Source organism: Dipodomys ordii, unplaced genomic scaffold (assembly GCF_000151885.1).
Source record: "Dipodomys ordii isolate 6190 unplaced genomic scaffold, Dord_2.0 Scaffold49, whole genome shotgun sequence".
In the NCBI taxonomy this organism is placed as follows: Eukaryota; Metazoa; Chordata; class Mammalia; order Rodentia; family Heteromyidae; genus Dipodomys; species Dipodomys ordii.
In genome coordinates this window covers 8,650,656-8,664,167 of record NW_012267265.1, presented here as the reverse complement: position 1 = coordinate 8,664,167, position 13,512 = coordinate 8,650,656, and positions in this window count along the sequence as shown.

The following is a 13,512-nucleotide window of genomic DNA, read 5'->3' as shown; positions in this document are numbered from 1 at the left end:
TGGGGGCTGGGGTGAGGGTGGGGTGGGGGGGTGAAGGGTGGGGGGTGATCGGGGGTGGGTGGACTCTTCAGGGTTCTTTGTTCCTGACATCCATGCCCCCCATGATCTTAGACTGGTTGGTTGGTTTGTTCACCCCCACCCCTCCCCATAGGAAAATGGATGGTTCGATGACAAGCCTGTGGTGTGCCATCTTGGGTCAAACCTCAGGCTTAAGACTAGACCAGGGTGGTTTATCCGGTAGTGGTGGAGAGGGAGGCTGTGTCCTAACGTTGGCGTGAGTGTGCAAAGAGAGGATGCGTGATGGAAGACGGCCTGCACGGCGGATCCCGGTCCCTCCCGGCGGCTCCTCTGAATGCACCCTTGGAACTGGCTTTCCTAGATGGCGAGACACCAAAAGTCGGGCCAGTTAGTTGCTACGGAAGCTTTCTCGGTTGGTGAGGGTTGTCTTGGGTGGTGGATGATGTCTCCCAGCTTCTGAGGGGAGAGAGGTGGAGTGATGCGCGCAGAGTGCCGGGCTGGGCGCTTGCACGACGTCTGTGCGCCACAGCCACCACCGAGTCCTACAAAAGGCTGAACAAAGCCTCTGCTCCGGTGAAGCGGGAAGGTTCGAAGAGAACCATCATCTGCTCCATTCATCGCATCCAAAACGGCCTGGCTTGTTGGCCTGGGAGAGCTAAATGTTGCTTTTTCACAAGGCCAAGTTAGATGCGTTTCGTATCTTTTCAAATGTCTATCAGAATGTTATTCTGATCGTTACAATTACAATAATGATGACTAATAGTGATAGTCATTATTCCTATCAGAGATATGATTATTGCCACTTATCTATAGCTGTGTTTCCATGTTTTCCCATACCTTTCTCCATCTTCCTCTCTCTCATTATATTATTACCTCCCTCTCTCTCTCTTTTTTGATCTAGAAAACATTTCTTTTATATTGTACTGACTTTGAGGGCTATTCCCAGCAATCAAAAATGTGAAAGCTTTTGCCACGGAGTGGTTGGAAGTTGAAGAGCAACTATCTAGTTGGAATGAGTGCTTTATTGGCCATCGTTGAGATACAAGTTTCTTTCTATGTATATTTTTCCCTTCAGGAATTAAGTAAAGCTTTGTTGAAACATTCTAGTTTATTCTCGCTATGTTCATGTATATTAAGAGGACAAGAGCACCAGCATGGTTTATCCTGGTAGTGGCTTACAAAATAATCTTCAACAAGAATCTCAAATTCACACTGTGGAACTATTTTATCATTTGCCTCTTGTTGAGGAGAGCATTTTCTCGCAGTCTGTAAGTCTGAATACATATGGGTCCCTTTATGGCTTTACCTTTCATAACTAATTGTTTAACTGGTCAATGTTTTAAATAACATGGATCACATGATATGTTATGCACTGAAATAACAAATGTTATTTTACATAAGCTTATGCTACCACTTTTATGATAATGAACCCACTCCTGTAATAATATCATTTCTTTCATGAGAGCAAAGCCTTCCTGACTTAATCAGCTTTTATTAGAAGTTCCCTGCCAATACTATTCCATAAAGGAATTAAAATTTCAATATATGAACTTTGAGGGAAACATGCAAGTGAAAGTATGTACATACGCATGCATGTATATATCTATCCATAAAAACATATATATGCATTCTTATTACTTATTTTTTGGTTTCCATAAGAGACAAGAAAAGCGATTCTTTAAGATCAATAGTTTTGTCAGTTGAGAAGTTAAAAATGGAGATGTATAATTAGTACAAGAGTTTCTCAAACATCTGTCACATCATATTGTTTAGTTACTATTGAGACAAGGCAGCAAACATCCAACAGATTTAATCTCTGTAAAACACAGAAACATTTCTCAATATTTTTCTTTCTTAAGCAAATCAGTTAATTCTTGTCTAGGAAAAACTAGCCAATATCAGCACAATCCCTGCTGAAAACAACCTCAAACCCCAGAAATTTCTTCTATGATTTGAGCTTATATGTTTAAAATGACTAGACCATAACTAATCATTTTAATACTGTTGATTTTCAATAACTAATAAAAAGTACTCTAAGATTTGAGGATCAAGTTTTAAAGCCAGTCTGGGCAGAAAGGTCTCTGAGACTCTTATAATCAGAAAAAAAAAAAAAGAAAAAAATGCCAAACAAATCCAAGGCCTTGAGTTCAAGCCCAGTATGCACGTGCGTGCGCACACACACACACACACACACACACACACAGAGGGTTCTCACACATACAGGGTTCACAGTGACTTACACCAAATCTTAATAGACAACAATTTGAAAATGATTAATTTAGCAACCATGCATAGACATAATTTGTATGGACATTGTATTTTGCTAGTTAAAATGTGGTTCCACTTTTATATTGAATTTTTAGGGATGAACAGTAGCAAAACAATCACTTAAGGAAGAGATCAGCAAATATTTTCCTAGAAAATTAAAATAATAAATATTATTTGCACTCTGTGTTTTATAATCCCTGTAGTATCCATTTACCCCTATCACTATAGTGGAGTGCCAATGCATAAACAAATTCTTGTGGCTATTTGTCTCAATATTATTTACAAAACAGGCAATAGTCCTCTCATCCGGCTTTTAGGACAGCCACCATCTGATCAAAGAGTGAGGAGACAGTAATGAAATGTAACTTGCATAAGCTTTCTTTTTTTTTTGGTCCGGTTGTAGGGCCTGAACTCTGAGCCTGGGCGCTGTCCCTCAGCTCTTCAGCTCAAGGCTAGAGCTCTACCTCTTGAGCCACAGTGCCACTTCCGGCTTTTTTTCCTTTTTGCTTATGTGGTGCTGAGGACTCGAACCCAGGGCCTCAGGCATGCAAGGCAAACGCTCTACCACTGAGCCACCTTCCCAGCCCCTTGCATAAGCTTTCTAAGGTAACGATGTTATGGTTTATATTTCACAGAAAACCTCTTTATCATTATCTTTTAAGTAGTTGTACAAGGGATTTCAATTCAACATGTCAATTTATGAGTACAATGCATCTTGATCAATTTCACCCCTTTTTATAATTCTCCAACATCTCCCCTAACCCACCCATTCATTTTTCAGTTTTCCATTCTCCACCATCTCACCCAACCCACCCGTTCAGTTTTCAGTTTTCCAAGTTCTATATTTACATATGTACGTTGACCACTATGACTCTATTCATTAACCTTTTCTCTCTCCCTTTGTCTGCCCCCTTCCTTTGACTTTGCCTCTTTAGTACAACTTTTTATATAAGTTTCACTTTAAAACCTACTTTCTGGCCAGAACTTCATGTTAAACAACAACACCAACAAAAACTAATGGTATTTGCAAGTAATGGACTAAGTTTGTGTTCTGTTCTTCCATTTGGAATTATGTGACTTTTAGCAAGGGGCTTAGCTTTTCTAAGTTTTGGTTCTTTCTTCACAAAATAGAACTCTAGTAATCATTATGTGTGCGAATTACATAGTATTAGTGAGAAGAATTTTGTCAAAACCACCTATAAATACTAATTACTGCTAACAGCACTCTGAGTCAGTAGTTGACAGGTGCCGTTTTCTTCTCCGAGAACATTTTCACAGACTAATTAGCTCTGTGCACTTTCACTAAATGAGAAGTAAATTAATCCAAGGAAGGGCTGGCAGTATTATCTACTTTACTAAAATAATCAGATTACCCATTACTTCTAAAGTTTTAAGAAATGTACTTTTATAGAGGAAAAGAAATGTTAAAATTTGTAAAAAAAAATGTTTTAAAGGCAAGAAAGAAAAGTTGTAATAGCTGACCTAAATGATAACAGGGACATGAGGAAAAAAAGAGTGAGAAATTAGAGAAGCTAAAAGAATTGGAAGATGAAAGACAAATCAAGGAGAAAACCCCAAAATATACGCAACAATGGGAATTAGGCAGAAAAGTAATAAGGCAAAATTAATGAAAGTAGTCTACAGAGTTTAAGATATTAGGGCCAAAGGGAGTGCACTGGACAGGAAGTCTATATTTGGATTATCTGTTTCTAACAATACTGCCACCATTCTACCCTCCCACTCTTTGTTATAGTTGTTAAACTTGAGAACTTCTCCTTTCTATCTGTATTTGCTGATAGACATCTAAAGTCAAGGGCCAGAGAAGCATTTCAGATAACAGGCTTTAGCTCTATTGGTTCTGCATTTCTAATCAGAGAACACTTTCTTTGGGGAGGGGGCCCGGGAAGATATCCATGTGCCCCGATTACTGAATGAGTTAAGATAAATAGCAGTGTTGTTAATCAGGATTTGGGGTAGACTTAAATTTTCACAGTCCATTTTCTCATTCTCACATTCTCGCTCTCTCAAGCCTGTATTCCTGCTTATATATTCTCATAACACACATCCACACCCACGCACGCCTGTCAAACTTTCTCTACCCAGATGGATAGAACGGACTGAAGTTGGGTGCACCAGTGTGTCTTTTATAATCAGTATTCAATGCCTCCCAGTCAGACACAAAGAATAGTTAAAAACATCATACAGAAAATAAAATTCCTGTTTGTTTCTCTGTTATGATCAATACTATCTTACCTAGCTATCTCATTCAAGTTAAGGATATTCAGTTCCCTCAGCTGACAAACAAGGTTCAAAGTAGGGCTATTTAAGGAGAAACAATCAAGAAGGGTTTATTTTCATTTCAAAAAGGAGACATTTAAAATATGTCTTCCTACTCTCAAACATAGTTAATTTCAGTTTCTGGACTATATGTGGACTTGAATATACCAATAAAAATAGAAAACCACACTTAAAATTGTATTCTTTGTTAATTTTCAATTTTAGGGAATTTTGAAGTTTCGATTTACTAGGAGGATAAAAGGGCTATTAGATGTTGGAAATAGTAGAATGGAGCAGTTTTGTTTTTTTTTTTTTTAGCAAAAAGGATTGCTTTGAAGAGAATTATGTTGAAAATTCTATAAAACATCTTTACAGAAAAATTAAGAACAGCCTAGTAATGACATTTTATTTTCTGAAATAAGAAATGGATAATAAAAATAAAAATAAAAAATTGAAAAATATGGGGTTGATACTCCCTAAGTACCTACGCACCTACCATGGAGTGGTGGGGGTGGGGAAGACGGGCTGTATACCTGTTCTGGTAGCAGTACTATCTCTAAATATTTAACAATGCAGATAATATTCTATAATAAGAAGTAGAATGGGCATTTTCCAAAGCTCTAAATCTTCCATCTTAAGAAGAAAATCATTGTATTCTTTTTTCTTTTAAATAGAACTTCATGTTTTTCTGAATTCACTCAAGTCCTTTCCAGCTAAAGAAAAAACGATTTATAGGACTATGATTTTCATATGCATATTTTCATAAGGACTAAAATAGTCCAATTAAATTCTATTATATTTCATCTAGTTGTGTCCAAAAGCAAGATAAAAGCATAAATATTATAGCCTTTCCCCTACCTCTCATCCTTCCTGAACAATTATGGTTGCTACTACCAAATAGGAGTAGATCATACAAACATATACTTCTTTGACATCTTGTTTATTTTTTTTTGCTGGCACCATGCTTGAATTTAAGGCTTCTTTCTTGCTCCAGTCTCTTATTTGCTCAGCTGATATTCTACCACCTGAACCATAACTCCAAGCCCAGCTTTATATTGGTTAATCGATGATGCAGTCTTAAGAACTTTTCTGCCTAGGCTGGCTTCCAACCTCAATCATCAGCTTCTCAACCTTCTAAGTAGCTGGGATGAGAGGTATAAATGATTTCCCCCCTGACTTCATTTTAAGTTTAAAATAGATTGTAATCTTAACTGTGTTATCCCCACCCAAGAAGGGAGTATTCCCAAACCATCATTTTAGCCAGTGAAGAGAGGCATGAAGACTTTGAAGGAGTGACCTGAATTTGATTGAAATTGGTTCTATCTAGAATGCTTTTTAGATAATTATAGATACCTGAATTAATCAAAAAAGCATGCGCTTAAGCTGTTCAGAGCAGCTTGTCAAAGTCTGCTTGCTTAAGAATACCCTGTTTTTGCGTTTTTGCTCTTTTTTTAAATTCACTACAGAAGAAACACTCTACTATGGTAACATATGATGCAAGTGACACTGATTTGGAATGTAAATATATGCAGGGTGTTTTAAACCGACAGCATTTAGTATATAAAAATGCTTTAAAAATATACACTATCTTTTAAATTCAATTGATGGAATAAAATAACCATTCTACTATAATTTTTAAAGTATACATTGGAAAAGGATATTCATTTGAATATGTGATATATAAATATATAATATACTAAATATTATATATGTGTATATATATACTTTCTAAGAAAAGCATGAACTGCTTATGTTTTAACATTTGATAATGAAATGGAGATAGTTGAAAAATTGATTTTTAATTATGCCAAATTATATAAAATTGCTGAGATTTGATTTCTTTAGCCTGCATAGAAGATAATTTCACCCATATGCCTTCCTCCAAGGGACAATCTCTTTTCCCAAAATGATACTCTAAAGCAAGTTTTCATGTTTTATGTATTTTGAACAGCATCTTAAAGCTTCTCAGTTCTACAAATAAATATTCGTTCATGCAACTTCTCAGTACTATTTTCTGAAAATTAGATTTCCAGATAGGAACATTGGAATCCATGTGGGTTTAATAATCCCATGTAGTCTTATCTCTTCAATATTGTTAAGGTCTTAAATATAATGGCCCTTGTTATTTTTACATTTACATAGCCTGTGCACCCACTACCACAATCAAAACATAAAATGCAATCGGGATCTGGTGACTCATACCTATAATCCTAGGAGGCTGAGGCCTGAGGATCATGGTTTGAAGCCAGCTCTGGCAGGAAAGCCCACCTCTACCCCCCCCCCCACTTAAAAAAATTTTTTTGGAGTGGGTCCTGGGGCTTGAACTCAGAGCCTGGATGCTGTCTCTGAGCTTCTTTTGCTTTAAGGCTAGTCTCACAATCTTTCCTTCCCTGAGCTGGCTTCGAACCAAGACCCTCAGCCTCCTTAATAGATAGGATTACAGGCATGAGCCAACAGCGCCCAGCTTCCCAGGAGACTCTTAGCTCCAATTAATTACTAAAAAGGTAAAAGTGGAACTGTGGTTCAAGTGGCACAGCACTAGCCTTGACTAAAAAAGCTTAGGTACAGTGCTCAAGGCAAGAGTTCAAGCCCCAAGGCCAGCACAATAAACTAACAGGACCCCCATAAGATGTTCAGCCCAGGTTACATTCCTTTATACTATTGCCTCAGATTCTTAGTCGATCGACAATTTGGTTTCTATCACATAAGAATATTTTAGCCTTATTTAGACCTTATCAGAATGCAAGGACAATGTGTACACTGTTGTCACTTCAGCCAGCATATTTTAAAGATTCACCTGTGTTATTCTACCAGTAGCATCTTTTCATTGTATTTCATTATTTAAATGTGATTTTTGTTTATTCATTCACTTATAGATGGATGTATAGGTTGTCATCAGTTTTCAGTCAATATGACTAAAGCTGCAATAAATATTTCTGTATAAAATCCCATGTCTTCATATTTCTTGGGTAAGTAACTAGAGCTGGAATAGAGCTGCTCATATAGTAAATGTATGTTTAACTTTATCATACATTACCAAATTGTTTGTTGTAGCAGCCATACCTTGATGGTACAGAACTTCAGTACTTATTATTGCTGCAATAGCAAATTACTATATATTTATTGAGTTAAAACAACATATACCTTGCTATGGTCTTGAGGTATTACAATTACAGTATTACAGAATTATAATATGTCAAGGGATTTACTGTAGGGTTACCAGCCAATAGATTGGTTCCTACAGGAAGATGAGCCTGCGGGTTCTTGCTTTAAGTTGAGAAACACAAGAGAACCTAGCAGGATATAAATTACATTCTTGACTTTTAAATTCTTAAGAAATAATAGTTTTGACAGCTACTGTAGCAAAAGGACCTTCTTGCTATATTCCTGACTACCACATATATTCCCAACCTGTACTAAGTGCCTAGTTTATTTAATCACAATGACTCTTTGAGATAGGAATCTTTATTATTATCATGGCAGTTTTTCCAGAAGAAAAAAATCTTCAAAAAAAATGAACAATAAAGCTTGTTGAGAATGGTTTGAGGAGAAGGGGAGGATGATGGAGAGGGTGAATCTTCCCAAGATTGATGGGAGATGGAGTCAGATCATAGTTACTTCAAAGTTGTATGCATATATACACATATTAACCTAAAATCTTCTTGTATAACGCATTGACACCAATAGTAATATAGAAAAAAGTGTAACATTAAAAGAAAAAAAACTCAGAAGGTTGATCTATATAACATCAGAGGTCTGGTAAATCTTATACTGACATCAACCTGGGCATTGTGTCTCTTGAGAAAAGTGCCCAGTGATGGTTTATTAGTAATGCTAACAGTAGATGGGAGAGATTATTAATAATCTATATCAGAAACTGTAAAAAGTTCCAAAGTTAGTGCTTTCCCTTTCTGTCAGCCTTTTATGACAGAAGAGATGAAATTCCCATCAAATAGTCGGACAGAAAAAAAGGGCTCTCCTAATGCCAGAAAGGGTTCTCCTTCCTTGTCAACCTCAGAGAGAAGTCAGAAGAAAGAAAGCCTGGTTAACTGAATGAAAATCCTAGAATTGATGGAATCATGGTAGAACTTCATAGAGTATACCATCTAAGCTGGAGAGTATAGAGAAGTCCTAATCCTTGTACAATGACTGAGGAGAAGATAATCAGGTCTGAAGGAACTGTCTGAGAACAGACCTCATGGCAGCCTTTTGGAACCCCAGGCACCTCAGTGGTAAGGGCTAAACATAGGCAATAATCCCAAAAGGGGTTAGTGTTTGCAAACTGATGATGGTAGGTCTTGATAGGAAATCGTCTTCAAGTCTCAGACATGTATCAAGGGACAGAGTGGTTTCCAAACACTAAGCATTGGCTAATGACAACCAGGAATGGTGTACTTCATACACATTTCTGACATGATACCAGACAAAGAAAAGGCTTCCTTAGAATTTAGATTATTCTTAACAAGAAGGGAAAGGGAAAAAGCATGAAATGACAGATTTTTCTTTCTTTAAGGAAAAAGGTACTAAAGCATTTCTGTAACTGACTAAAACATCTTAACTTAGCAGGATTAAACTTTTCATTGGAATAAACATAAGAGTTAAGTGAAAATTATTTATAGAAAAATAAACTAACAGTCATCCACCTGTGACATATTCCTGTAATGCTAACTACTTAGGAGATGTGGCAAATCACAGTTAGAAGCCAGCAGAGACAGACAGACAAATCACCAGACTCCAAAATATATAGGAAAAAGCAGGCCCAGAGGTATGGCTCAAGTAGTAGAGCTCTAGCCTAGCAAGTATAAGGCTCTGAATTCAAACCCCACTGTGCCCCGCCCCCAGCCATTCCCTTTCTAAAATAAAACAAAAAAATCCACATTTAAACAAAGCTGACTTTTGGTGAGTAAGAGCTTCTTTTTTTTTTTTTTTTTTTTGGGTCCGGTCGTGGGGCCTGAACTCTGGGCCTGGGCGTTGTCCCTGAGCTCTTCAGCTCAAGGCTAGCACTCTACCACTTGAGCCATAGCGCCACTTCCGGCTTTTTTCTTTTTGCTTATGTGGTGCTGAGGAATCGAACCCAGGGCCTCAGGCATGCAAGGCAAGAGCTCTACCACTGAGCCAACTTCCCAGCCCGAGTAAGAGCTTCTTACTCCTTTCTGAGAAGAAAAATTAAAAATATAGAAACAAAAGTAATGAAGAGTTTATATTTTGCCATAAATATTCTTCTCATGATTTTAGACTCTGTTTTGGGGATCAAGAAGGTAGGGTTATAAGAATGTAGGATATTTAATACAGAGCAACCTTAGAAATTAAGTATTCTTAAGATAATTGAGAAAGTTTAATGTGTAGTGTGGCTAAAAAGTTATGGAAATTGCAACTATATGTAAAATAATTGTTTTCATTTTTTTAGATGGCAATACCATGAATAGTGGCAAAAGCCTGGTGTCGAAGTTTCTTTTCCTTTGTTTTCATATAATTGTCTTCCACTTCATTGGGATGCATTCTCATATCCTGCTCTGACTGTTATAAAATGACAATGTCAGATAATGGTGAAAGGGAACGTGCTCAGGTTCTGCAATCTCCAAATCACACAAATCCAAGAAACATTAGGGCTTTGACTAGTTGATAACAACAGCTTGAATATGTGTCACTGGGCTGCGAATGTATTTGTGGAAGTGTATCATTTGACAGTTTCATGGATATTTTTTATTTATTTATTTTTCGTTTAAAATCAGATCTGTCTTTAGCTGACTCTAAATGACAACGGACAATAAGATTCGTTCACCTTTAACTTGAAAAATACATGATTCAGGATCAAAAGCTTCAGCAGGGCTAGACAATAAGCCTGGATTAGGAATGGGAGTCAATCTTGAATATTACTCACCTCCCCCAACTTTCCCCTACCCTTTGATCTTCCCTTCCCATCCTCCTGTGAAGCACTTCAGAGGAGAGAGGTGGGTTCCAGAAGATGTGGGTAATCTAGCTTCCATTTCTCGTGATCATAATCACGTCTGTCACTCACCTGCTTGAACTGTAAAACCCTCAAGGAGCCTAATTGTTGAAACTTCCTGTTAAGTGGAAAAGATGTCTCCATTATTATTATTTCTTTTGCAAATCACAGTAAACATGTCAACACATTCTGGGATACAGTAAACTTTTTTTTTGGGGGGGGGGTCCCGTCATGGGCCTGAATTCTGGGCCAGGACGCTCTCCCTCAGCTCTTCAGCTCAAGGCTAGCACTCTACCACTTGAGCCACTTCCAGCTTTTTCTGCTTATGTGGTGCTGAGGAATCGAACCCAGAGCCTCATGCATGCAAGGCAAGCACTCTTCCACTGAGCCACCTTCCCAGCCCCTAAAGTAAACTTTTGAATATGTGAACACCTTGATGAGAAGGTATTTCTGATTAGATCTTTTATGTTGGCTCAACAGTCAAGACTAGTTACCCACTTTATTTTCATGTACCTGAGACAGTTATATACATGTGCTGTAATGTATGGTGAGCTCCCTGACTACCATGACTGAGATCTGGGTCTCCCTCTACACCCTAAGGGTTTAAAGCAAGAGGCCCTGCCTGTAGCATGGCACTAGAGAGTCTAAAATACACTAAATCCAATGTAAAATGTAGTTAGACTTTTTCTTTTCCTGAATGTTTGTAGCACATTTGGGTATGTTGTTAAAAATTTGGTTTGTTGGGGCTGGGAAGGTGGCTCAGTGGTAGAGTGCTTGCCTTGCACCCATGAGGTCCTGGATTCTATCCCTCAGCACCACATAAGCAGAAAAAGCTGGAAGTGGCACTGTGGCTCAAGTGGTAGAGCACTAACCTTGAGCTGAAGAGCTGAGGGACAGCGCCCAGGCCCAGAGTTTAGGCCCACGATGGGAGCCTCCCCCCAAAAAAGTTTACTGTATCCCAGAATGTGTTGACATGTTTACTGTGATTTGCAAAAGAAATAATAATAATGGAGACAAAAATAAATTAATTAATTAAATCAAATAAATTGTTTTGTTGAATTTTTTTTAACACATTCTTAGTGAGATAGTAACATTCAATATCACTGATAAATATATTGGGCATCTCTGGTAAGACTTTTTCCTAATCATTGCATTAGTAGATAATTTGGGGTTGGTAGAAACTATTAATAGTGATAATTCAAGAAACACAATTGTTAGGATCACCCTAATTGTAAGAATTGATATTCTAAGCACTAATCACCATAAACACGCTTACTGAGCACTTACTAGGTTTTGGGTATTAGATATAATGCTTTCCACAAATAATCTTATTAAACAAAGTGAGGTAGGTAATACTATCACCCCCATTTTAAAGATAAAGAGACTGAGGCACTGAACTTTACTTTTTCCTGGATTATTTAGCTTGAGAGTGGTAAAGTTGTAATGTGAGCAGTCAGCATATCCCTACTAATACTTCCTAATCACTAGGTCAATTATGACAGGTTTAGTCCGTATTGTTTACTTCTTATTGGTATCTTCAGATTCTCTTTCTTATTCTGCCTCTCTCATTTCCTGTGCTCTCACCCCTACTCTTTTTTTTTTTTTTGGTTCTGGTCCTGGGGCTTGAACTCTGGGCCTGGGGGCTGTCCCTCAGCTCTTCAGCTCAAGGCTAACACTCTACCACTTGAGCCACAGTGTCACTTCCGGCTTTTTTCTGTTTGCTTATGTGGTGCTGAGGAATCGAACCCAGGGCCTCATGCATGCAAGGCAAGCGCTCTACCACTGAGCCACCTTCCCAGCCCAACTCACTCCTTTTTTCTTATTGGTCTTCTTTTCATCTTCCCTTTCTCTCTTCCTCTCCCTTTCTCTTCCTCCTACCTCTTTTGTTAAGGATAGCATTTTCCAGAGTCTTTTCAATGTAGAAAATCTATTACTGAACAAATGTGCTTATACTCATTGTCTCATGAGTGACACTGAAGAAGAGTGCAGGCTAGAACTCAGGGCTCTACAATGACAAGCAGTGAGAAACAAGGTTTCTTTGATTAACACTTGAATTAGACTTACTCAAAGATCTTACCAGCCTTGAGTTTCTGTGACTATTGTTTTGGTCTCAATATCATTTCACTTCTTTGTTTTGCTTCTCCCTGGGAATTCAAGGGAGAAAAATCAAATGGTGAAGCAGAATAAAGAAATGATTCACCAGCCACTATGTGGTTTGAAATCTGAACAACATAGAGTATAAACTGACTTACTGACAAGCAAAACATGGAAAAATCTTCCAGGAAAATAGGGGAAAAAATAGTTAAAAGACAGATGGCGTGCCAGGCACCAGGGGCTCACATCTGTAATTCTAGCTACTCAGGAGGGTGAGATCTAAGGATCATGGTCTGAAGCCAGCCCCGGCAGGAAAAACTGTGGGACTCTGATTCCAATAAACCCCAGAAAACAGGAAGTAGAGCTTAGACTCAAAGTGGGAGAACACTAACCTTGAGCAAAACAAAACAAAACCAAAACCCAACAACAACAAAAGACCGATGGCCACTGGGGAGAGTGGCTAAAGCAAGGTCTTCAACTGAGAGTTTGAAGTTTGTAGAAGTAACTGTGTCATCTGCCTTCAAGACAGAGGTTTATCAACAATTCTCTTTCCTAATGAAAAAATCTGAAAACCTAGAAGAAAGGAAAACCTGTTAATATTTACCCAGAACATATATCTACCATGTACTTTATACTTTTTTATTCACAAAATCCCAGGAAGCAGACACAAAAAGGGAACCTTACTGCATTGTTGGTGGGAATGTAAACTTGTTCAACCACTTTGGAAAGCAGTATGGAGGTTCCTCAAAAGACTCCACATAGAGCTCCCCTATGACCCAGCAATCCCACTTTTGGGCATTTACCCAAATGATCACAAACAAGACCATACGAAAGCTACCAGCACGACTATGTTTATTGCAGCATTATTTACCATAGCTAAGATATGGAACCAACCCAGATGCCCCTCA